This window comes from Balaenoptera physalus (assembly GCF_965194825.1).
Source record: "Balaenoptera physalus genome assembly, chromosome: 1".
In the NCBI taxonomy this organism is placed as follows: domain Eukaryota; kingdom Metazoa; phylum Chordata; class Mammalia; order Artiodactyla; family Balaenopteridae; genus Balaenoptera; species Balaenoptera physalus.
In genome coordinates, this window is record NC_138882.1 from 114,834,884 (window position 1) to 114,862,416 (window position 27,533).

Here is a 27,533-nt window from a genome sequence, read left to right on the forward strand (position 1 = left end):
TTACAGAGAGGTGTGTAAGTAAGATAAGGACTAGGAAGCATTTACTGGATTTAGCACAAAGAGGCTGTTGGTGAGTGACCTTGGTAAGTGTGGTTTTAGTAAAATGGTATGGTAGAAGCCACATTGCAGTGAAAAAGTGGGAGATGAAGAAGGGAAGAATGAAAGCTAAACATCTGTCCCGTTGCTTAGCTATGGGGGAGGGACGATACTGTGAGACAGGGGGTACTTAGTGGGATGTAAGATCCAGCGAGAGCGCTAAATATGGCAGAGCAGCCTGTTTAAAAGTTGAGAGCAGAAACTGGGAAGAAGAGAGAGACCACCTGAGTTCCAGGATAATTCACAGAGCACGAGGCCTGTCTTCTGACTTTAGACAGAAGACCCACTTACCTGTGGCAGGTGAGACTAGAGAGGTGTGGATATGGGCAGTAGTTAAGTTTATAACATTTTCGTTTTCTTTAGTATTATCAGATTAAAAAAAAACAAAATAATTCTTGTAGTCCTAAGTGCTTCTTTGGCATTTTGTTGAAGTCCAAAGTTATTGTGTACCTGTGTTAATTTAGTCTTGCTAATGTACTATCATTTTGTTGGTTTCTGATTATTCTTGTAGCCTCATAGTATTTGAGTATGTGAGGTTCAGGGAATGAGACCTTAGTTTTCTAGTGCAACTTTTTGGGGACCCCTCCCCCCCTGTTATTATTGAAACTAGTCATTGCATAAAAATCTGCTTATATGAGTTTATCAATTTTCTCTTGACTCTACAATGTCACAGCAGGAAAGCATTAGAGGTATCATTCACTCCAACCTTTTTTTAAGTTCCTGAGAAGGAAACAAGGTTTAAAAAATCTAAATAACTTGTGAAGGCCCTATGCACCTTGTCAATAGAACATGGTACTTTTACCTTGCTGAGATGCTGAGGACCTTTCAAAAAATTATTTCATTGATACTATATTTCTGCCAGGATTTCCTGAGTTTTCATGTGTCCTTCTATCCAATTCCAATTAACATACATTTTCCACCTCTTAATTTCATCACTCTTCTTTCGCCAGTATAAGTGTAATTAAATTAATTAAAATGACAATTTAAAATACAGTTTTTAGGCCTTGCCATGATCTGTGCATTATTTACCTATTTGGAGAATTATGTTGAAGATTCTTTTTTTTTTTTAAATTTTATTTATTTATTTATTTATTTATGGCTGTGTTGGGTCTTCGTTTCTGTGCGAGGGCTTTCTCTAGTTGCGGCAAGTGGGGGCCACTCTTCATCGCGGTGCGCGGGCCTCTCACTATGGCGACCTCTCTTGTTGCGGAGCACAGGCTCCAGACACGCAGGCTCAGCAATTGTGGCTCACGGGCCTAGTTGCTCCGAGGCATGTGGGATCTTCCCAGACCAGGGCTCGAACCCGTGTCCCCTGCATTAGCAGGCAGATTCTCAACCACTGCGCCACCAGGGAAGCCCCATGTTGAAGATTCTTATTGACATTTTAGGATTTTTCAGAACTGTGGCAGTTCATTTTTATTTCACACTGGGTATGGAGTGATGGTGTTTAACACACTTCTTGACACAGTGCTTGATATATTGTGTATATTAAATAAAAAATTCATGTAATATGTGATATATTTTAAGAGGTACTTGTTCTGAATTTGTGCTTTTTTTGGACTAGATTAAGATCTAAGGAAACAGGTATTTTACTACTCTTGCTGCTGCCAGGAAAAAATTGTGTAGATATGCCCTTTTTTTTTTTAAACAATTTTGTGTTTGTAACAGTGGAAGGTTGAGGTCAGGGGACAGACTTATTAGCTCCTTATTCATGAACTTGAACACTTGGCTGTAGCAATATTAGGTGCAGCTCAAATTATCAAATTTTTAAATAAATTTATTTGTTTATTATTTTTTGCTGCGTTGGGTCTTTGTTGCTGCACGGGGGGCTTTCTTTAGTAGCGGTGAGCGGGGGCTACTCTTCGTTGCGGTGTGCGGGCTTCCTCATTGCAGTGGCTTCTTTTGTTGTGGAGCACAGGCTGTAGGCGCGCGGGCTTCAGTAGTTGTGGCTCACGGGCTCAGTAGTTGTGGCTCTTGGCCTCAAGAGCGCAGGCTAAGTAGTTGTGGCGCATGGGGTTAGTTGCTCCGTGGCATGTGGGATCATCCTGGACCAGGGATCGAACTCGCGTCCCCTGCATTGACAGGCAGATTCTTAACCACTGCGTCACCAGGGAAGTCCTTCATTTTCAAATATAATTTCCATCTCAATATGTTAGTTAATTGAATTGCTTAAGTAAGTAATCAGATTGGTTTGGGGCAGGTCCTATCTGTCTGTCAAAATCCTTAGAGTCATGACGTGTTCTGATGTTCTGTGTTTTTACTTTTGTGTTCTTCTGTTTTAGCTCACTTTCCTATCAATGATTTATACTTGTCAGGACGTTTTTGTTTTAGGGCTGAATGTTTAGTATCCTGGCTCCATCATTCATTAGCTAATGGATTCTTGGGCAAGTTGTTTAACCTCTATAAACTTCAGTAAAATCTGTCTCAGGATTATTGTGAGAATTAAATAAGATAATGAATGTAAGTCTTGTCGCAGTGCCTGGTACGTAGTAAAACATACAGTAGATGATGGTGGTAGCAGCAGCAATGGTATATCACTGTGTACAAAGTTTTCCTTTTCTTTCTTTTTTTTTTTTTAATTAAAGTGTAGTTGATTTACAATGTTGTGTTAGTTGCAAGTTTTCCTTTTCTGATATTTTGCTCTAGAGGTAGGAAGGATCAGAGAGAGATGAATATATGCTGTATGCCTATAGAAAATAAATTAACTCAGAGAAATTTGTTATATAGACCTCTAAGGGAAGAAGACTTGTCAGCAGTGTTACCCTTATTTCCTGTTTTTTTCCCTTTCAGTGTAATTCCTGTTTGCTGTTTTTTCCATTCCTGTTGAAGCCAGTGCTCTGTATCTTTCTCTTCTTCCATCTGACAACTGTTAACTTAAAAAGTGAAAGACGTAATTTGCAATTCTTCTTTGAGGATATTTATAGACTGTGTTTTAAAATCTGCACTCCATATTTATTGATAGTACTCAAAACATGCAAGACATTGCTATTTATATAATAATGTTGTTTATTCCCATGTTTGCAGAGTTGGAATAATACTTCCTTATAACCTGCTTAAAAGATTGAAGATAGATATTACATTTGCCCCAAGCTTAAATCCTACTGGGACAATGTTGAGTATAAATAATTTTTTATTTTTTTGCTTTCTACATGTTTATTCAGTTGTATACCAAGATTTTTATGGGTTCTGAATTTCCAACACCTTGAAGAATGTTGAAGTAATGGTGTGTACAGATAATTATTATTTATGTATGTATGTATGTATGTATGTATGGCTGTGTTGGGTCCTCGCCTCCGCGCGAGGGCCTTCTCCAGTTGCGGCAAGTGGGGACCACTCTTCATCGCAGTGCGCGGGCCTCCCACCGTCGCGGCCTCTCCCGTTGCGGAGCACAGGCTCCAGACGCGCAGGCCCAGCAATTGTGGCTCACGGGCCCAGACGCTCCGCGGCGCGCGGGATCCTCCCAGACCGGGGCTCGAACCCGTGTCCCCTGCACTGGCAGGCAGACCCCCAACCACTGCCCCACCAGGGAAGCCCCAGACAATTATTTTTTATATTTACATTGGCATAGACCACATTTTGAAATTTGATCATATATTTTAGATATACTTCTAAGTTTGATACGTTGCTATTTATTTTGGAAGCAAATAAGAAAAGACCTCTCTGGACCCATTTGGCATTACGAACACTTAGACAAATACCCACTAAAAAAGTATGATACTGTAAGTTGGCGAGTTCTGGGTTTGTAATCTTGTGTAATCAGTTAGAGTTGTAATTTAAATAATGGTCCCAGAGATACAATTTCCTGTCACTCATCTACTGGCCAATTTCCCCATAAATTTATGGGTTCGTATAAAACTTACTGTGGGGCTTCCCTGGTGGCGCAGTGGTTGAGAATCTGCCTGCCAATGCAGGGGACACGGGTTCGAGCCCTGGTCTGGGAAGATCCCACATGCTGCGGAGCAACTAGGCCCGTGAGCCACAATTGCTGAGCCTGCACGTCTGGAGCCTGTGCTCCACAACAAGAGAGGCCGCGACAGTGAAAGGCCCGCGCACCGTGATGAAGAGTGGTCCCCACTTTCCGCAACTAGAGAAAGCCCTCGCACAGAAATGAAGACCTAACACAGCCATAAATAATTAAAAAAAAAAAAAACAACTTACTGTGAAACTTGGGATGCTCCTAATAATCTGTTTCAGACTAAGTATAAATAGTTAAAAAAATATGATGTAGTTGGAAGAACTAAGATATCTATAGAATTATCCATCTATTTATTTTTTTCAGCCAGCTTTTGTTGTTGAGTTTCTAGAATACACTGGGTACTGTGCTAGGCATTATGGAGGGCAAAGTAATACCTTCTTTTTGGTCAGAACAAAAAGAAGATGCTGTTTTAGGCTATAACTCTGCTCCCTTCTCAGTATTGCTCCTAACCTGCAATCCTGACCTTAGTAATGATTTGTTAATATGTTACTTAAGCATTGTTGCTTTCTCCCTTTTATTTCCTTCTTGTATATTTTTCAGATTAGAACATATAAAGTCTGTCATGATGAAGGACTCTAAAATTGGGAAAAATCAGAAGTATAAATAGTTTTAAAACCATAAAGTTGGGACTTTCCCGGTGGTCCAGTGGTTAAGACTCTGCGCTTCCACTGCAGGGGTCATGGGTTCGATCCCTCGTGGGGGAACCAAGATCCCGCATGCCGTGTGGAAAACCCATGAAGTTAATGTCTTATATTCTGTTCTATTGTGGTAATTGCTGTTGGCAGCTTCTGTTGCTGTTTTTCTTTATAGTCCTTTTCTGGCTTTCCAGCCAGAGCAAACTATTAAAAGTCTATTTGGCATTTGTATGCCAGTGTTCATAGCAACATTATTCACAGTAGCCAAAAGTTGGCAACAACCCAAAATGTCCATCAACAGATGAATGGATAAACATAAGATGAGTAGAGTTCTTCCTTCCTTCTTTTCTTCCTTTCTATCTTCCAGCCTTAAATATACCAGGTTTTTCATGGGCTCAGAGTTTCTAGCACCTTGATAAATGTGAGAAGTATTTGTATATAATGGAATCTTATTTAGCCATAAAAAAGGAATGAAGTTCTGATACATGCTGCAGTGTGGATGAACATTGAAAACATTATGCTGAATGAAATAAGCCATGACACAAAAGGACAAATACTGTATGTATGATTCTACTTATGAATCTAGAATAGGTAAATTCATAAAAATTAGAAAGTAGTTTAGCGGTTACCTGAGGCTGTGGAGAAAGGAATGGATACATCGTTTCTGTTTGGGGTGATGAAAATGTTTTGGAAATAGACAGTGGTGATGGTTGTACATCACTGTGAATGTAATTAATTCCAACGAATTATACACTTAAAAATTGTTACAATGGCAGGTTTTTATGTTCTATATATTTTACCCCAATTAGGAAACAGGCTGTTTGGAACCTGTAAGAGGCTTGTGGCTAGTTCACAGTTTTACTTCTAAGTGAGGCTGAGGTCTCATTCATACTTCCCTTGTTCATGCTCCATTGTTTTTGAAAAAAAAAGACCAGCATTGATTGAGTGGTGAGTTTATGGATGATTCATTGTTCTTCATGATTTTCTTTTTTCTTTCCTTTTTTCCATAAATATGGATCACTTATAAGGAAAATATCCATAAATAAGACTTATTTTAAGAACAAAATCAGGGAACTTCCCTGGTGGCACAGTGGTTAAGGATCCTCCTGCCAGTGCAGGGGACACGGGTTTGATCCCTGGTCTGGGAAGATCCCACATGCCACGGAGCAACTAAGCCCGTGCGCCACAACTACTGAGCCTGTGCTCTAGAGCCCGCGAGCCACAACTACTGAAGCCCGTGCGCCTAGAGCCGGTGCTCTGCCACAAGAGAAGCCACTGCAATGAGAAGCACATGCACCGCTACAAAGAGTAGCCCCCGCTCGCCACAACTAGAGAAAGCCCGCGCACAGCAACGAAGACCCAATGCAGCCAAAAATAAATAAATAAATAAATAAATAAAAACAAAATCAAGTCAGAAAATATTTATCTTCTTTGGCTTACTATATAGTATTCTATTCTTTCTCTTATCCTTTATCGCTTCTTGATCATCTTTCAGGTTTTTTTTGGATGTATGTATCATTCCTTAATTTTACAGTTTTTAATATAACCAAATTGGAGATAATTGGAAAAAGAAGGGATTCTTCCCATCCCCAAATTCACTACTATAACACTGAGTTTCTTGGTTTTTAATTTTAATGTATTTTCTTCTGTTCTCTTCTTCCTTATATCTTTGTTCTGATAAGAATTTATATATAATTTGAGTTGTTTTTTCATTTTTTGCTGCATTAGCCTTCTGCATGTGGTCTGCCTTATTATCTTCCTAACCATGTTTTTAAAACAAAGTTACAACTTTCAGTTTCTAGTCCAACATGGAAGTTGCCACTTCCTGTTAACAACAGGTAAAAAGCTGAACAAACTGAAAAATCAACAGTTCTTCTTAGATTCAGCAGGGAGGTGAGGTCACAGGACAAAGCACTGCCCCCTGAATTGGAAAGACAGACGGCAGACACAGAGAATTACAACTTAGTGGAGAGAAACCCATGAGTTGAAACCGCTATGGGAACCGGTGGTAGGGAAGGGAAACCTGAACTACTGATGAATTGCCGCAGGCTCAGTGTGGACAAGTCTGAGAGATAAAAACTCCAGGGGGACCCAGTCATTGGATGCCCCAACACTTTTGTGAATTTTGCCTCCAGGAGCTTGGCCAAGTTCTCATAATGAATATCAGAGAAAAATCCCTTCTTGCTTCCAGCTGGGGGAAGGAAGAGGAAGTATTTTGAAATACTCCAGAGTATTCTGTTCTTAACAAGGTCTGCCCTTAGGAGAAAGTATTTAACCAGAGCCTCACCTGCTGGGGTTTGAGCAGAACCTAACTGACCTGGGGGAAATAAGCACTTCTGGCCTAGTATAGCCATTTTGTGCCACAGGAGGGGAGTGGAGTGATGGGAGAGGCTGATGACTGAGAAGCACATGTAAAGTTCAGAGTTTAGAGATACAGGCTCACAGAAAGACTAAGATCTAATCATAGGACTATAAAATGCTTCCCTGCCCTCCACACCTTACTACCACATTATTAAAGGCCTATTTACAGTAGTTCCTTTACCCAGTACATCATAACTGACTGTCAAAAAAGATTACAAGACATACTAAAAGACGAAAAACAGTTTTTTTTTTAAAGTCAGTGTTTGCTCTCTTATTTTTAATTTTTTTAATCTTTTTTTTATTTTTATGGCTGTGTTGGGTCTTCGTTTCTGTACGAGGGCCTTCTCCAGTTGCGGTGAGTGGGGGCCACTCTTCATCGCGGTGCGCGGGCCCCTCACTATCGCGGCCTCTCTTGTTGCGGAGCACAGGCTCCAGACGCGCAGGCTCAGTAGTTGTGGCGCACGGGTTTAGTTGTTCCGCGGCATGTGGGATCTTCCCAGACCAGGGCTCGAACCCGTGTCTCCTGCATTGGCAGGCAGATTCTCAACCACTGCGCCACCAGGGAAGCCCCCGAAAAACAGTTTAAAGAGAGAGTGCAAGCATCAGAACCAGACGCAGATATGGTAGGGATGTTGGAATTATCAGACAAAAGAAGAATTTAAAGCAATTATGATTAAGATGCTAAGGGCTGTAATGGATAAAGTAGGTAGCTGACAAGAACGGATGGGCAATGTTAGCAGAGTGTGGAAATTCTAAGAAAACCAAAAAGAAATGCTAGAGATCAAAAACATTGTAACAGAAATGAAGAATGCCTTTGGTTGGGCTTATTAGTAGACTGGATATGCCTCAGGAAAGAATCTCTGAGCTTAAAAATAGCTAGATAGAAACCACCAAAACTGAAAGGCAAAGAGAAAAAAAGACTGAAAAAACAGAACAGAATATCCAATAACTGTGGGACAACTACAAAAGGTGTAATACATGTGTAATGGGAATTCCAGAAGGAGAAGAAAGAAAAGAACACAAGAAATAGTTGAAACAATAATGACTGAGAATTGCCCCAAATTAATGTCAAATACCAAATCACAGATCCAGGAAGCTCAGAGAGAACCAAGCAGGGTAAGTGCCCAAAAAACTGCACCTAGGCACACCATTTTCAAACTATAGAAAATCAAAGATTAAAAAAAAATCCTGAAAGAAGCCAGAGGGAAAAAACACCTTACCTATAGAGAAGCAATTATAAGAGTTACACCCAACTTCTCAGAAGCCATGTGAGCAAGAAGAGAGTAAAGTGAAATACTTAAAGTGCTGAGAAGAGAAAAAAACACCAGCCTAGAAATCTGTGCCTTGCAGTATTATCCTTAAAAAGTGAGGGAGAAATAAAGACTTTCTCAATCAAACAAAAATTAAGAGAATTTGTTGCCAGTAGACCTGCCTTGCAAGAAAAGTTAAAATAAGTTCTTTAGAGAGAAGGGACGTAATATAGTTCAGAAACTCATACTTTACTTCCTTACGTAAAGTAAGGAAGAGTAAGGAAATGGGAAAAAGGAATAAGTGGTGGTAAAATAAAAACTTTAGTTGTTTTGTTCTCATTGATCTAATAGATAAGTTTGTTCAAGATAATATTGTCAACAGTGTATTTCATTATGTATACTTATGTATATATGTGTGCTGTGCATAAGTTCAATGAATAACACCAATGAAACAAGGGCACAGGGGGGAGGATATATGATTATTTTGTTACTGTAAGGTACTTACACTACCCATGAAGTGGTGTAGTGTTATTTGAAAGTGGAATTGGATTAGCTGTAATTGTATATTGCAGACTCTAAGGCAACCACTAGGAAAAGTATAAAAAAAAAAAAAGTATAACCAATATACTAAGAAAGGAGAGAAAATAGAATCATATAAAATCTCTTAAAACCATGGAAGGCAGAAAAAGAGTAGAAGACAAAAATAGGAACAAAGAACAAGGAAGGGCAACAAATAGGAAACAGTAACAAATTTGGTAGATGTTAGTCCAACTATGTCAATAATCACTTTGAACATCAGTGGTCTAAATGCACAAATTAAAAGACAAAGACTGGTAGAGTGGATCAAAAAACAAGATTCAACTATGTTGTCTACAGGAAATCCCCTTAAAATATAAAGACACATATAGATAGGGGATTAAGAGGTACAGACTACTATGTGTACAGTAAATAAGCTACAGGGATATATTATACAGCACAGTGGATGAATATAGCCAATATTTTATAATAACTAAGTAGAGTATAACCTTTAAAAATTATGACTCACTGTTGTATACCTGGAACTCATATAATATTGTAAATCAACTATACCTCAATTTAAAAAAACATAGATTAAAAGTAAATGGATGGAGTGGGCTTCCCTGGTGGCACAGTGGTTAAGAATCCGCCTGCCAATGCAGGGGACACGGGTTCGAGCCCTGGTCCAGGAAGATCCCACATGCCGTGGAGCAACTAAGCCTGTGCGCCACAACTACTGAGCCTGCGCTCTAGAGCCCGTGAGCCACAACTACTGAAGCCTGCGCACCTAGAGCCCATGCTCTGCAACAGGAGAAGCCACCGCAATGAGAAGCCCGTGCACCACAACGAAGAGTAGCCCCCACTCGCTGAAACTAGAGAGAGCCCGCGCCCGGCAATGAAGACCCAACGCAGCCAAAAATAAAATAAATTAAAAAAAAAAAAAGTAAATGGATGGAGAAAGATATAAAAGGTACAGCATTGCTAACACTAATTAAAGCAGGAATAGCTGTATTAATTTCAGACAGCAGATTTCAGACTAAGGAATATTTTCAGGGATAAAGAGCGAGGGGAATTACATAATGAGAGACGGATCAGTTCATTAAGAAGACATACCAATCCTTAATATGTATGCCCCTAAAACAGGGCATCAAACTACGTGAGGCAAAAACTGATAGAATGCAGGGAGAAATAGATGAATCCATTATCACAGCTGGAGACTTTAATACCCCTCTATCAGAAATGGACACATTCAGCAGACAGTGAGGACACAATTGAACTCAACAGCACCATCAATCAACTAAACAGAATGGACATCTTAGACTACTTCATCCAACAACAGAGTGCACAGTCTACTGAAGGTCACATGGAACATTCATCAAGACAGACTACATTCTACATTCTAGATCATAAAACCAATTTTTTTCTTTATTGTTTTTTTGATTGCGTTGGGTCTTTGTTGCTGCATGCGGGCTTCCTCTAGTTGTGGCAAGCGGCTACTCTTCATTGTGGTGCATGGGCTTCTCAATGTGGTGGCTGGCTTCTCTTGTTGCTGAGCATGGGCTCTAGGTGTGCGGGCTTCAGTAGTTGCAGCATGCGGGCTCAGTAGTTGCAGCACGCGGGCCCTAGAGCGCAGGTTTCAGTACTTGTGGTGCATGGGCTCAGTAGCAGTGCGCAGGCTCTAGGGTGCATGGGCTTCAGTAGTTGTGGTGTGCAGGCTTAGTAGTGTGGCTCACAGGCTCTAGCATGCAGGCACAGCAGTTGGGGCGCACGGGCTTAATTGCTCTGTGGCATGTGGGATCTTCCTGGACCAGGGTTCGAACCTGTGTCCCCTGCATTGGCAGGCGAATTCTTAACCACTGCACCACCAGGGAAGTCCCCAATTTCTTAAAAGACATGATCTGCCCAAACTCACCCAAGAATAGACAATTTCTTTTTTTTTATTATTTATTATTTTTTACTTTTTTGGCCGAGCCTCGCGGCATGCGGGATCTTAGTTTAGTTCCCTGACCAGGGATTGAACCTGTGCCCCCTGCAGTGGAAGCACAGAGTCTTAATCACTGGACTGCCATGGAAGTCCCAAGAATAGACAATTTCTATTAAAGAAATTGAATCAATAATTAATAACTTTCCAGAACAGAAAGCACTAGGCCCAGACAGTTTCACTGGTGAATTCTACCAAACTCAGTATTTTAAGAAGGTCAGCTCTTCCCAACTTGATCTGTAGATTCAGTGCAATCCCAATCAAAATCCCATGTTGTTGATATTGACAGACTGATTCTAAAATTTATAGGGAGAGGCAGAAGATCCAGAATAGTCAACACTACTGAAGGAGAAGAAGAAAGCTGGAAGACTAACACTACTACTCAACTTCAAGATATACTATAAAGCTACAGTAATCAACACTACTGAAGGAGAAGAAGAAAGCTGGAAGACTAACACTACTCAACTTCAAGATATACTATAAAGCTACAGTAATCAAGACAGTATGGTGGAGGGAGGAGGGATAAATTGGGAGATTGGGATTGACATATACACACTACTATATATAAAATAGATAACTAATAAGGACATACTGTAAAGCACAGGGAACTCTACCCAGTACTCTATAGTGACTTTATATGGGTAAAGAATCTAAAAAAGAGTGGATATATGTATGTGTATAACTGATTCACTTTGCTCTACAGCAGAAACTAACACACATTATAAATCAACTATACTCCAATAAAAATTAAAAAAAATTTTTTTTCTAAAGGGAGAAAGGAAGGAGGTGATGGGGTCATACAGACAAACTCCAAATGATGACTGGGGGGAGGAAAAAAAAGACAGTATGATGGATAAACAACAAGGTCCTACTGTATAGCCCAGGAAACTATATTCAATATCCTGTGATAAACCATAATGGAAAAGAATATGAAAAAGAATGTATATCTGTATGTATGATTGAATCATTTTGCTGTATAGGAGAAATTAACACAACATTGTAAATCAACTATACTTCAATTAAAAAATATGATATTGATTAAAGAATAGACATATAGCTCAATGGAATGAAATAGAGAGCCCAGAAGTAGTCACACATAAATATAGTCAATAGTCAACTGATTTTTGACAAAGGAACAAAGGCAATACAATGGAGAAAAGATAGTCATTTCAACAAAAGGTGTTGGAGCAACTAGGCATCCACATGCAATAAATAAATAAATAAATAAATAAATAAATAAAACCTAGGTACAGACCTTACATCCTTCACAAAAATTAATTCAAAATGGATCACAGACCTAAATGTAAAAGGCAAAACTATAAAACTCCTAGAGGATAACATGGTAGAAAATAGGTCACCCAAGTAGGTGACCTTGGGTTTGGCAGTGACTTTTTAGATGCAACATCAAAGGCACAATCCATGAAAAAAATTCATACCTGAATTTCATTAAAATTAAAAATTTCTGCTTGTGAAAGACACTGTAAAGAGAATGAAAAGGCAAGCCACAGACTGGGAGAAAATATTTTCTAAAGACATATCTGATAGTGAAACCACACTCCTACTCAGATGGGACTCAAACCTAGCCAAAACTCAAATTGGAACTTGAACCCATGGGCTGGCACTCGAACCCACTGTCTTTTAATTAAAACTGCTCACCTGGTGTCAGGACTTTCTGAAGCTCAGGTTCTTTTGTCTCTATGCAGAGGGAATTTGGCATGAGGCAAAGTGATAGGTAGAGTGAGTTTATTAGCACAGGACGCTTTTGCAAGCAAGGGAGTGCAGTCTGGAGAACAAAGAGGGCTATGTTTTTATAATCAAAGAAAAAGTGGGGAGGGGAGAAGACCACTTTCTTCTTTATTCTTGGGTAAGGAATTATATCAAGGCTTGTATCATTAGTTCCTCCTTTGACCCTATATGGTCTAACCGAGACAGACATGGCGCTAGTTAAATCATATGTATATTAGCAGAAGGGTAGTAACATATACTAAAATATGGTAATTCATCTCAGGTTTCATTATAATGTCCCCTTTCACCTATATTCCTGTCTTGGCTACATGCAGAGATGCTACTCTTCAAGGGCCATTAACTCTGACTTCATGTAACCAGATTCAGACCCCATATCTATTGTGTTTTGTTTTAACCATCAGGATTTGTGGCTTGAATGTGCCTGGTCTTCCTTCAAGGTAGTGTAGATTGTTGCTAGGTTACTGGATTCTTGAGTGGTCATTAGCTTACATGAGTCTCCCAAAACTCCCTTAAAATTCCCTGTCTTTAATCCCCTAGTGGGATTTTTTTTTTTTTAATTTTATTTTTTAAAATTTATTTATTTATTTATTTTTGGCTGCACTGGGTCTTCGTTGTTGGGTCTTCATTGCTGCGCGTGGGCTTTCTCTAGTTGCGGCAAGTGGGGGCTACTCTTCGTTGAGGTGCGTGGGCTTCTCACTGCGGTGGCTTCTCTTGTTGTGGAGCATAGGCTGTAGATGTGTAGGCTTCAGTAGTTGTGGCACGTGGGCTCTAGAGCACAGGCTCAGCAGTTGTGGCGCATGGGCTTAGTTGCTCCGCAGCATGTGAGATCTTCCCCGACCAGGGCTCAAACCCGTGTCCCCTGCATTGGCAGGCAGATTCTCAACCACTGTGCCACCAGGGAAGCCCCGCCTAGTGGGATTTTTAAATGAGCTATTTAATTATCCTACTTTATCCTTACCACTAATGGACTGTTACCCCAAATATTCAGAGAATTCTTAAAACTCAACAATAAGAATACAACACGATTAAAAAATGGACCAAAGACCTTATCAGACACCTAACCAAAGAATATGTACAGATGGCAAAAAACATGTGAAAAAAAAAAACCACATATGAAAAGATGCTCCACATCATATGTCATCCAGGAAATGCAAATTAAAACAACTATAAAATATTACCATATTCCATTGGAATAGCCAGAAATCTAGAACATTGAAAACACCAAATGCTGACAAGGATACAGAGCAACAGGAACTCTCATTCATTAATTGTGGGAATGCAAAATGGTGCAGCCACTTTGGAATACAGTTTGTCCAGTTTTTACAAAACTAAACATTCTCTTACCACACAATCCAGAAGTTATGCTCCTTAGTGTTTACCCAAAGGATTTGAAAAGTTGAAAAATGTCCACACAAAACCTGCACACAGGTTTTTATAGCACCTTTATTCGTAATTGCTAAAACTTGGAAACAACCAAGATACCCTTAGTAGGTGAATGGATAAGTAAACTGTGGTACATCCAGACAATGGAATATTATTCAGCATTAAAAAGAAATGAGCTATCAAGCCATGCAAAGACGTGGAGGAAACTTAAATGCCTATTACTGAGTAAAAGAAGCCAGTCTGAAAAGGCTACACACAGTAAGAGTCCAACTGTATGACGTTCTAGAAAAGGCAAAACTATGGAGACAGTAAAAGGATCAGAGGTTGCCAGGCATTGGGAGGAGGGATGAGATGAAGAGGCAGAGCACAGAGGATTTTTAGGGCAGTGCAACCACTCGGTATAATACAGTTGGACTTCTTTATCCTTGGGTTTCTCATTCATGGATTTGGCCAACTACAGATCAAAATTATTCGAAAAAAATTCCAGAAAGTTCCAAAAACCAAAACTCGAATTTGCCTCAGCTCAGCAACTGTTTACATAGCATTTACATTGTATTAGGTATTATAAGTAATCTAAAGATGATAAAGTATACGGGAGGATATGTGTAGGTTATATCCAAATACTATGCCATTTTATATAAGGGAATTGAGCATCCATGGATTTTGGTTTCCATGCGGGGTTCCTGGAACCAATCCACTGTGGATACCGAACGTATCTTTATGCATTTGTCCAAACCCATAGAGTGTACAACACCAAGAGTGTACCCTAATGTAGATGATGAGAATGACAAGAATGGAAATAATGGAGTGGGAGGAATACAAATCAGCCAGGATCTTCTGTCTGTGTGACCAGAGCCATTCGAAAATACCTTTGAACCCTTTACTTCTCCCCAAAGCTGTGGAATTAGTTGCCCCTCTTATTTGTTTCTGTGTTATCTCATACATACTTTTCTGTGGCCTTTATCACATTGTGTTATAATTGTTGCCATGTTTGTCTCCTCACACTCCATCGATGGTGCTGCTTGAGGACAGGGCAAGACAGGAGCCAAATGTCATATTCCTCTCCCACTCAGTGCCTAGCCCTATACCTATGCTTAGTAAATATTTGTTGAGTGAAATTGATAGGGTTTTTGTGGAGGTAAAGAAATTAGAAGGAATATTAAATTCCTGAAGCTGAGATACCCAGGTTTTTGAGTCATTGTTAACATGTATAACACCCTGTTTCTTCTGAAGAGTAGTCACAGTAAGCTTCTGAACTACTGTTACTTTGGCTGTAGGAGTTTGGCACTGATTTTGAAGTCTTGGCATTTGTCTTCTATTTTGTTATTGTTCTCTGGGGCTTGGGTTAGGAGAAAATGTTTTCTGTAGAAGATTTTGATTTCAGACTCCTTCTAGGCATATTAACTGAAGGTAAATTTTTTCTTTTCATTTTTCAAAATATGAAAGAATTATAAAAGACCCAAAGGGGCCTTTCAGTTGAGGATTTTGCTGATGGTGTCATAGGAGGCAGTTCTTAGCTACATCCTAATGGAGTATTGTTATTTATAGATTTTGGAGACACAGTATATTACCACAGAGGGTAATATACCTAATTTTAGGATATCTGGGTTTGAGTTTCACTTTTAGTATTCATTTGTAAGTGTGAGCCTCTCTGAACCTATCTTCTTATTTGGAAAAATTCTTGATTTCATTTTCATGAACTCTAGCACCCCCTGCCAAATAACAACAAAATGCCAATTTCTCTGGTTTCAGTAAATGGTACAATAAGTTGCTCAAGTCAGGATAGATTGTACTCTTGATTCTTCTTTCGCCCTCATTCTCTCTATCCACTTCATCAGAAAGTCATTTTGTTTCCACCTCCACAAAATTATTTTGCATACATCTATTTTCTTTGTCTCTGCTATCCCTATTATATAGCTTAAATCTTAATTATTTTTTACCTAGATTTCTGTAACAGTTTCCTGCCTAGTCTCCCTACTTCTGCTCTTGCTTCTCTATAATTTGTTTACATAGGAGAGTACTTTTTTTTTTTTCCCCCCGGCCGCACTGTGTGGCATGAGGGATCTTAGTTCCCTGACCAGGGATAGAACCTGTGCCCCCTGCATTGGGTGCGTGGAGTGTTAACCACTTGACTGCCAGGGAAGTCCCAGGAGAGTACTTTTTTATAAAATAGAAAAGACCATATTATTCTTCACATGTTTAAAATCTTTTTATTTATTTATTTATTTATATTTTTAGCTGCACTGGATCTTCGTTGCTGTGCACGGGCTTTCTCTAGTTGCGTCGAGCAGGGGCTACTGTTCGTTGCGGTGCGCAGGCTTCTCATTGCGGTGGCTTCTCTTGTTGTGGAGCACTGGCTCTAGGCACACGGGCTTCAGTAGTTGCAGCACGCAGGCTCAGTAGTTGTGGCTCACGGGCTCTAGAGCGCAGGCTCAGTAGTTGTGGCGCACAGGCTTAGTTGCTCCGTGGCATGTGGGATCCTCCCGGACCAGGACTCGAACCCATGTCCCCTGCACTGGCAGGCAGATTCTTAACCACTGTGCCACTAGGGAAGCCCACATGTTTAAAATCTTAAGTGACTCTCAGTCATACTCCAGATAGATTCCAAATTCCTTTCTTATAAGATCCTTACTGACTGGGCCCTGGTTGACTTTCCTAGTTTCATCTTTCTGCACTTCCCGTTAAACTACTATGCATTAGCCATAATGATCTCCTCTTAGTTCTAACCTGTGCTATTCAGTGTGGAGGCCACTAGCCATGTGTAACTGTTGAGCACTTGAACTGTGACTAGTCTGAATTGAGATGTGCTATATAAAGTACACACTGAATTTCAGACTTAGTATTAAAGAAAGAATGTAAAATATTTCATTAAATGTTCATTTTCTGTTGAAATAATGTTTTAGATATATTTGGGTTAAATAAAAGATATAATTTCACTTGCTTTTACTTTTTAAAGTATAGCTACTAGAAAATTTTAAATAACTAATGTGGCTTGCGTTTGGCTCACCTTATATTTCTTTTGATATTTCTGTTGATAGATATCCCTTATCTAACCCACTGAGTTTTTAAATTACTCAGGGCCTTTGTACATGTTGTTGCTTTCTTTGCCTAGCCTGCTGTGTAGCTGGCTTCTTCTTGCTCATCTAGAAGATCTTAACTTAAATATTGCCTCCTAAGAAAGGCAGTCCTTAACTGCCCTATCAAATTAAGTTCTAGTTTGTTGCCCTCATGCCATATATCCTTCCCTGCATTTGTTTGTTCACTATTTGTCTGACTTCTTAACTAGTTCCATCAGGGTAAAGAACATGTCTCTTTTGTTTATGACTACATATTCATGTATATTCATCAACCAGTAAAGTGCTTTTTGAGAGTAGGTTCTAAATAATTACTTGTCAAAGGAGTAATACTGGAATACCTTCTCCTCAGATCTGTTGTAAGAATCAAATATGTGAAAATATTTTGTAAAGGGCTGTACCAATGTTATATGTAGAGATGCTGAAGAAATTGGTCCTTAAATGTGCTGAGATTATCAGAATACAAGTCAGTATTCTAGTCAGTACACAGGTATCACTTTTTCTAACTTAAGAATGAAGTTCTGTAAGAAATTACTTCCATAGGAAGAATTCTTGTCAAAAAGAAAATTTAATTTGATTTTGTTCTTCAGTAATTTCACAGCTACATATTTGTATTTAAGAAAATAAAGGTTAACTAACATAGTTTGTAACACATTGATTATAAGCCCATCAATAGCAGCAGAGATCTGGAGAAGAATGATAATTCTTACTTTGTAAACTGTTAGAGATGGGGAAAGGAAACAAGCAAGATTTAAGTATAATTTCAATATAGGTAGTTAGTTTAAACCTCTTTAAAAGCTTAGGAGATAGGTGGGGAGAACATCATGAGTCTTTTAAATAGCAGTAATAGCAGTGGTAGCAGCAGCAGCAGAGGCAGTAGAGATAGCACTAATGTAGTAATAGTGGCAAAAATTTGAGTGCCTACTATGCCAGGTAGCCTTCTAAGTCTCATAAAAACATAATGAAAACCATAGGAGATATGCTTCTTAACCCACTTTTTTTCAGATGAGCGTTTGAGGCATCAAGTGGTAAAACAAATTGCCCAAGGTCACACAGCAACACCTGGGTACATAGTTTGTTATTTGATCTAGCATAGAGTAAAAAGAGAAGTGGCCAAAGATGGATTTGTAGAGGACAACATCTGATAAAGCATACAAAGGATCCAGCAAAAAAGATACCTGAGAAGTAGAAGGAAAAACCTAAGGACATGTCGTCATAAAAGCTATGGGAAGAGAGAGAAGAAAAAAGAAAGATTGTTAGTATGAAAATAGCTGCATTTATTGAATGCTAGGTATACACCAAGTGCTTTGTTTACATTTTATTTATCACTATTATCCCTATTTATAGATAAGAAGCTGAGGCTTATGTCAGTATTAAGTAGAGGAGCTGGTGTTGAACCCAGGCCTTTAACTTCAAAGCCCAAGTGCCCAATCTCTAAGCCGTCCTGCTTTGCAACAATATGAGGGTTTGTAGAAAGTAGTGATTAAATTGGGAGGAAAGGTAAAATTAGAAAGCCAGCCCAAGAAGTACAATAACTGAATAATAAGAGTTTAAGAAAGATATTGTCAAAGAAACAAATCAGGAAAACTTCCCAGAATGAAGGATATGAATTTCTAAATTAAAAGGGCCCATCTGGGACTTCCCTGGTGGTCCAGTGGTAAAGAATCCGCCTTGCAATGCAGGAGACGCGGGTTTGATCCCTGGTCAGAGAACTAAGATCCTACATGCCGCAGGGCAACTAAGCCCGCGTGCCACAATTACTGAGCTTGCGCACCTCAACTAGAGCCTGCGAGCCGCTAACTACAGAGCCCACGTGCTCTGGAGCCTGTGCACCACAACTAGAGAAGAGAAAACCCGCACACCACAACTAGAGAGAAGCCCACGCACCACAATGAAGATCCCACATGCCTCAACAAAGATCCCGCGTGCCGCAACTAAGACCCGACGCAGACAAAAATAAATAAAATAAATAAATAGATTTAAAAAATAAATCTTTAAAAAAAAAATTGAGGGGCTTCCCTGGTGGCGCAGTGGTTGAGAATCTGCCTGCCAATGCAGGGGACACGGGTTCGAGCCCTGGTCTGGGAAGATCCCATATGCCACGGAGCAACTAGGCCCGTGAGCCACAATTACTGAGCCTGCGCATCTGGAGCCTGTGCTCCGCAACAAGAGAGGCCGCGATAGTGAGAGGCCCGCGCACCGCGATGAAGAGTGGCCCCCACTTGCCGCAACTAGAGAAGGCCCTTGCACAGAAACGAAGACCCAACACAGCCATAAATAATAAATAAATAAATTAAAAAAAAAAATTGAAAGGACCCATCATAGTGCTAAGCACAATGGATGAAAACAAGATTTGTGTCAAGGCATTTCATTGCAAACTTTTACAACTAAGGAGCCAAAGAAGTGTTGGAGAAGTTCCCAGAGATGAAGGGAAAGTGGGCTAATTAATAAAATTAGAGTGATTACAGACTCTTCAATAAGAATAGTGAAAGGTAAAAGGCAACTGAGGGCAATATCTTCAAAAATCTTGAAAAATTATTTCTAATCTAGTTTGCAATGCAGCCAAATTTTGAAGTGTGAGAGTAGAATAAAGATATTTTTTTCATGTATGCAGTGTCAATCCCTCTCAGGAAGCTTTTGAAGGCATTAACCCACCAAAATGAGAGTATGTACCAAGAAAAAGGAAGACATAGGATTTAGGAAACAGATTATCCAAGCCAAATGCGAGGTGTATCACACCGAAGGGAAGTCCCTGGAGGACAATTGTATACCAGGTGTGAGAGCAAACAGTCCAGAATGGAGCAGGTCAGGTTTCAGAATGGAGCAGGTCAGGTTTCAGAATGGACATGTTCAAAAATTGATAACACGTGATAAATGTGTTGTGGAGGTTTATAAAATTGGATGAATTGGGGAACAATTGGGCATGAATTAATAATATGTACATATAGAGCTAAATAAAATTAAAGCATTTGTTAACTGAAGGGAATGTAAAAAGTTGGGCTAAGAAAGTAAAACTAGGGCTTCCCTGGTGGCGCAGTGGTTGGGAATCCGCCTGCCAATGCAGGGGACACGGGTTCAAGCCCTGGTCTGGGAAGATCCCACATGCCACGGAGCAACTAGGCCCGTGAGCCACAGCTACTGAGCCTGCGCGTCTGGAGCCTGTGCTCCACAGCGGGAGAGGCCGCGACGGTGAGAGGCCTGCGCACCGCGATGAAGAGTGGCCCCCGCTCGCCGCAACTGGAGAAAGCCCTCGCACAGAAATGAAGACCCAACACAGCCAAAAATAAATATAAAATTAATTAATTAATAAAAAAAAAAAGAAAGTAAAACTAATCACAGCACACTTCATAGAATAGCTGTGACTTAAGTTACATAGCCATGTTAATGTATACACTGAATCTTGATCCAACCAAAAGTATGTTTTAATTATATAGGGATGGTGAGAGGTAAGAAGTGTGTGTGTGTTATGGTGGGCAAGGAGTGGATGGTATGTGTGGTACGGAAGAGAACTTTTTCATAGTGAGAGGTCAATAGATAAATTATTTAAAACTTTCTTTTTGGTCATAGGCCTCATATAACTGATAAAAAATTTTAAGTAAGGGGAAATAACAGTGATGAAGCAGACATTAGCTGAAGGAAGGCCCAGTATTCTTATTACTGCATCTGTGGATTACGTGAACCTTAAAGCTATTTGCAAAATTTTGTCTATATGAGCATGAAGTTCTCAAAGGCATTTGTGACCCTAAAATGTCCAAACTTATGCCTTAGTAAGAGAGGTGTAGGGGGTGATATGGTGATGGTGTTATTTTTCAGCATGCTCATAAGATGTGGTTGTTTTGGTGTTGATTCTTTTTTTGAACCGGGGCTACTCTTCGTTGCGGTGCGCAGGCTTCTCATTGCGGTGACTTCTCTTGTTATGGAGCATGGGCTCTAGGCGAGTGGGCTTCAGTAGGTGTGGCACGCGGGTTTCAGTAGTTGTGGCTCGCAGGCTCAGCAGTTGTGGTGCACGGGCTTAGTTGCTCCGCGGCATGTGGGATCTTCCCGGACCAGGGCTTGAACCCGTGTGCCCTGCATTGGCAGGCGGATTCTTAACTACTGCGCCATCAGGGAAGCGCCCCTGGTGTTGATTCTTGATTCAGTTTTTTCTTCATGTATTATTTCATCATCTTATGTGAAAAATGACTTTTGGAAACTAAATACTCTTTCGTTTTTGGTCATTTATCAAAGTAAATCTCCAGAATATTGCTTTGTATCTTTGTGCTGCTTTTTGAGTTAATGTGTGCAGTTCTTCTAAGTTCACTGATTTTCTCTTTATGGATGGCTCAGAACCTCTTTAACCCTTTCTCTCTCCATCCTCCTCATTCCTATTTTTTCCCCCATTTCATTTATTTTTTATTGCCAGAGTTCTGTTTGGTTACTTAACAAAATCTATCTGATCTTTGTTATTATCCTGTTTCTTGCTCACTTAAGATATTCTCTTTCAGCATTTTAGAAGTGCTTCGTTTATATTCTGTATTTGATAACTCCAGTAGTCAAAGTGCTTGTTGATCTGATTCTGTGTGTGTTTCAGTTGTCTTTGTTTTTTTTTTTTTTGGCTGGTTCCTGACCAGGGATTGAACCCATGCCCCCTGCAGTGGAAGTGCAGAGTCTTCCACTGGACCACCAGGGAAGTCCTCAGTTGTTATTTTTTGAGCTTTGTTTCCTGTGTGTATTATATTTTTGAATTGTGAGCTTATTTCCACCTGGGTCGACTTTGGTGGCTTGACTGAGCATTTTTTTAAAAAAATTATTTTTATTTATTTACTTTTGGCTGCGTTGGGTCTTCATTGCTGCGTGCAGGCTTTCTCTACTTGTGGCGAGCAGGGGCTACTCTTCGTTGCGGTGCGCGGGCTTCTTGTTGCGGTGGCTTCTCTTGTTGCAGAGCACGGGCTCTAGGCGCGCGGGCTTCAGTAGTTGTGGCACGTGGGCTCAGTAGTTGTGGCTTGCGGGCTCTAGAGCGCAGGCTCAGTAGATGTGGCACCCAGGCTCCGCGGTGTTGCTCCGCAGCATGTGACATCTTCCCAGACTAGGGCTCAAACCCGTGTTCCCTGCATTGGCAGGCGGATTCTTAACCACTGTGCCACCAGGGAAGTCCCCTTGATTGAGCATTTTAAGTAAAGAGACTTCAAGAGCAGTTATGTGAACCTGAATTAGTATGGGTATTTGGAAATTTGAGGCTGTGGGCCCAGTTTTAGCAGGAGGTATATGGCATATGATAAGTTTGGATATGCATTTTAATGATCATTTGAGTGATTAGCAAACTACTTTATTTCTTAATGCTTTCATGCCCTCTAAATAGGGAGGGAATTTTCCCCTAGCTGTCTGATGTCAGCATGATTTGGCTAATTAAAATGAATAATCATTATATTTACTAGTTATTACTCTCCCATTTATTATATATATAACTTACTCTTTATTGCACAGACATTTCTTGAGTATCTTCTTTATGATAGACACAGTCTTTGATACTAGGGATATAGAGATATTCAAGACACAGTCTCTATTTTGGGGGAAGTCAAGTAGCAGATGAAACTGAGAAAAACCTTACTGAGAACTTATGACTGCTCAGGCTTCATTGTTCACATTATAGAATGGTTGCCTTAAAAGTTGGAAATGATCGGGCTTCCCTGGTGGCGCGGTGGTTAAGAATCTGCCTGCCAATGCAGGGGACACGAGTTCGATCTGGCCCAGGAGTATCCCACATGCCGCGGAGCAACTAAGCCCGTGCGCCACAACTACTGAGCCTGCGCTCTAGAGCCCGCGAGCCACAACTACTGAGCTCACCTGCCACAACTACTGAAGCCTGCGTGCCTAGAGCCTGTGCACCGCAACGAAAAGTAGCCCCTGCTCGCCACAACTAGAGAAAGCCCACGCACAGCAACAAAGACCCAACACAGCCAAAAATAAAAGCAAATAAATAAATAAATTTATTTTAAAAAAATGTTAGAAATGATAGGGTGTATTGACAGATAGAAGGGGTACCTTGTTCTGAAGTAAGAGACAAAGATGTTTTGAGGTGAGTAGAGAAGTAAATGAGGAGCTTAATATTAGACCACTTCAGCTTCATTAAGGTGAGGCCGTTTGCTTGGGAATGTCTAAAGAGCCAGATGGTGAGGCAAGTTGGGGAAAGACATGAAGACAGGAAGATAGGAGATTTGATTAGAGGTGAGGAAGGTTGTCAAGCATTGTCTGCATCATAATCTCGTCTTTGTTATTTTATGGAGAAATTTGTCTGACCTAAATTTTGTTGTTGTTCTTTTATATACAGTATAATACTAATTTTTATTTAAAATGCATCAAGTATGGAATAAAATATATCCAGTATTAATAGTACTGACCTGAATTTTTTTTTGTGGCTGTGCTGCGTGGCTTGTGGAATCTTAGTTCCCGAACCAGGGATTGAACCTGGGCCCTTGGCAGTGAGAGCGCAGAGTCCTAACCACTGGAATTCCATCACCAGGGAATTCCCTGAGCTGAATTTTTAAAACAACTTTTTTCATATGTAATTCACATACTATACAATTCACCCATTTAAAGTGTACAATTCAGTGGCTTTTAGTGTATTCACAGGTATGTGCAACCATTGTCATAGTCAATTTTGAAACATTTTCATCACCTCAAAAAGAAACCTTGTGCCCTTTAGCTATCACTCCCTGTCCCTGCATCCTCCCCAGCACTGTGCAGTCATTAATCAACTTTCTGTCTATAGGTAATGCCTAGACATCTCATATAAATGGAGTCATTATATGTGGTATTTTGTGACTGGCTTCTTTTACTTAGCATAATGTTTTCAAGATTAATTAATGTTATAGACTGTATTAGTACTTCATTCCTTTTTTAGCTGTGACCTATTTTTTAAAATGTAAATTTAATTAAAACTGCTTATGCCCAGACTTCCCGGTGGTCTAGTGGCTAAGACTCCGTGCTCCCAATGTAGGGGGCCTGGGTTTGATCCCTGGTCAGGAAACTAGATTCTGCATGCTGCAGGTAAGAGTTCACATGCCGCAACTAAAAAGATCCTGGGGCTTCCCTGGTGGCGCAGTGGTTGAGAGTCTGCCTGCCAATGCAGGGGACACGGGTTCGAGCCCTGGTCTGGGAGGATCCCACATGCCGCGGAGCAGCTGGGCCCGTGAGCCACAATTGCTGAGCCTGCGCGTCTGGAGCCTGTGCTCCGCAACAAGAGGGGCCGCGATGGTGAGAGGCCCGTGCACTGCGATGAGGAGTGGTCCCCGCTTGCCGCAACTGGAGAAAGCCCTCGCGCAGAAACGAAGACTCAACACAGTCATAAATAAATAAATAAATAAATAAAAGAACGTGAATTTATTAAAAAAAAAAAAAAAAAGATCCTGCATGCTGCAACAAAGATCCCGCACACGGCAATGAATATCCTGCGCGCTGCAACTAAGACCCGGTGCAGCTAAATGAACGAACGAATGAATAAGTAAATAAATCTGCTTATGCCATTGAACTAAGCTCTTTTGGATATTTTTACTGAAAGATTTCTCTTCTATTTTAGTCACTTGTCTTAGTTAAAATATAAATATTTACAGTTAAATCTTCAAACTAATTATATCCTATATTACTCAAAACAACAAGATTCCTATTTCAAGAGAATAGCCTACTTGTTAAACAAAAGGCTTCCTTGAATATCTTATTTCTTGGCATTGCTTTAACATACTAATCAAAATGCCATTTTAATAGCAGTGAAAAAGTAATGACATGATTTCAGTGCATTTGACTGTGAGGTGCAAATCAATGATACATTTTTCTAACTTAATTAAATGCTGTTCTCTCAGCCCTTTGGAGCATTAATATAATTTTCTGGTTCTACTATTTACTTATATTTTCCTAGTATATTGTCCTTCTACCTACTCACAGCACACTACAGGCATGTAAAAAGATGTTTTTTCTCAATTATGTGCGTTCTCCATTCTCCCAAAAACAAAAACAAGTGCAATATGAAGTCTTTACTAATACACTGTACTGCAACTTCCTGGCTTTATTTTAAGCATGATTAAATATTTTAATTTTATTTTGTGAGTTATAGCTGTGTAACAAGCCACCATAAAACTAGTGGCTTAGAAACAGTCATCTTAGTATGTCTGTAGATTCTTTGGGTCAGGAATTTGGACAGAGCCTTATGAAGAGGGCTTGTCTCTGCTTCATAATGCTTGTGAAGCTGAGAAGCTGGGAAGACCCTTCATCTAGGGCCTTGAATTATTTGATAATGTATCCACACTCATGTCTGGTGGTGGATGATGGGACCTCGGCAGGGCTGTTAGCCAGAATACCTACATGTGGTCTCTGTGTGGGCTAGTTTAGGCTTCTCAACAGCATGGTGTCTGGGTTCCAAGACTGAGCCTCAGTAATGACTTCTTTAAATAATTAATTAATTAATTAAAAAAACACATCTTTATTGGAGTATAATTGATTTACAATGGTGTGTTAGTTTCTGCTTTATAACAAAGTGAATCAGCTATACCTATACATATATCCCAATATCTCCTCCCTCTTGCATCTCCCTCCCACCCTCCCTATCCCACCCCTCTAGGTGGTCACAAAGCGCCGAGCTGATCTCCCTGTGCTACGCGGCTGCTTCCCACTAGCTATCTATTTTACATTTGGTAGTGTATATATGTCCATGCCACTCTCTCACTTCGTCCCAGCTTACCCTTGCCCCTTCCCGTGTCCTCAAGTCCATCCTCTACGTCTGTGTCTTTATTCCTGTCCTGCCCCTAGGTTCTTCAGAACCTTTTTTTTTTTTTTTTTTTTTAGATTCCATATATATGTGTTAGCATACGGTATTTGTTTTTCTCTTTCTGACTTCACTCTGTACGACAGTCTCTAGGTCCATCCACCTCACTACAAATACCTCCATTTCATTTCTTTTTATGGCTGAGTAATATTCCATTGTATATATGTGCCACATCTTCTTTATCCATTCATCTGTCAGTGGACATTTAGGTTGCTTCCATGTCCTGGCTATTGTAAATAGAGCTGCAATGAACATTGTGGTACATGACTCTTTTTGAATGATGGTTTTCTCAGGGTATATGCACAGTAGTGGGATTGCTGGGTTGTATGGTAGTTCTATTTTTAGTTTTTAAGGAACCTCCATACTGTTCTCCATAGTGGCTGTATCAATTTACATTCCCACCAGCAGTGCAAGAGGGTTCCCTTTCCTCCACACCTCTCCAGCATTTATTGTTTGTAGATTTTTTTGATGATGGCCATTCTCACTGGTGTGAGGTGATACCTCACTGTAGTTTTGATTTGCATTTCTCTAAGGATTAGTGATGTTGAGCATCCTTTCATGTGTTTGTTGGCAATCTGTATATCTTCTTGGGAGAAATGTCTATTTAGGTCTTCTGCCCATTTTTGGTTTGGGTTGTTTGTTTTTTTGATATTGAGCTGCATGAGCTGCTTGTAAATTTTGGAGATTAATCCTTTGTCAGTTGCTTCATTTGCAAATATTTTCTCCCATTCTGAGGGTTGTCTTTTCATCTTGTTTATGGTTTCCTTTGCTGTGCAAAAGCTTTTAAGTTTCATTAGGTCCCATTTGTTTATTTGTGTTTTTATTTCCATTTCTCTAGGAGGTGGATCAAAGAGGATCTTGCTGTGATTTATATCATGGAGTGTTCTGCCTATGTTTTTCTCTAAGAGCTTTATAGTGTCTGGCCTTACATTTAGGTCTTTAATCCATTTTGAGTTTATTTTTGTGTCTGGTGTCAGGGAGTGTTCTAATTTCATTCTTTTACATGTAGCTGTCCAGTTTTCCCAGCACCACTCATTGAAGAGGCTGTCTTTTCTCCATTGTATATTCTTGCCTCCTTTATCAAAAATAAGGTGACCATATGTGCGTGGGTTTATCTATGGGCTTTCTATCCTGTTGCATTGATGTATATTTCTGTTTTTGTGCCAGTACCATACTCTCTTTTTAAAAAATTATTAGTACCTTTAATTATTATTTATTTATGTATTTATTTATTTTGGCTGTGTTGGGTCTTTGTTTCTGTGCGAGGGCTTCCTCTAGCTGCGGCAAGTGGGGGCCACTCTTCATCGCGGTGCGCGGGCCTCTCACTATCGTGGCCTCTCTTATTGCGGAGCACAGGATCCAGACGCGGAGGCTCAGTAGTTGTGGCTCATGGGCCTAGTTGCTCCGCGGCATGTGGGATCTTCCCAGACTAGGGCTCGAACCTGTGTCCCCTGCATTGGCAGGCAGATTCTCAACCACTGCACCACCAGGGAAGCCCCCATACTGTCTTGATTACTGTAGCTTTGTAGTATAGTCTGAAGTCCGGGAGCCTGATTTCTCCAGCTCCGTTTTTCTTTCTCAGGATTGCTTTGGCTAGTCCGTGTCTTTTATGTTTCCATACAGATTGTGAAATTTTTTGGTTCTAGTTCTGTGAAAAATGCCATTGGTAGTTTGATAGGGATTGCATTGAATCTGTAGATTGCTTTGGGTAGTATAGTCAT

The 27,533-nt window shown here is 40.1% G+C and overlaps 1 protein-coding gene across 23 annotated transcripts in view; it reads left to right on the top strand.

Annotated features, from left to right (window-relative positions):
- The window catches only part of EVI5 (ecotropic viral integration site 5), a 234,100-nt gene that overhangs the window by 23,320 nt on the left and 183,247 nt on the right, over positions 1–27,533 (top strand). The window lies entirely within an intron of this gene.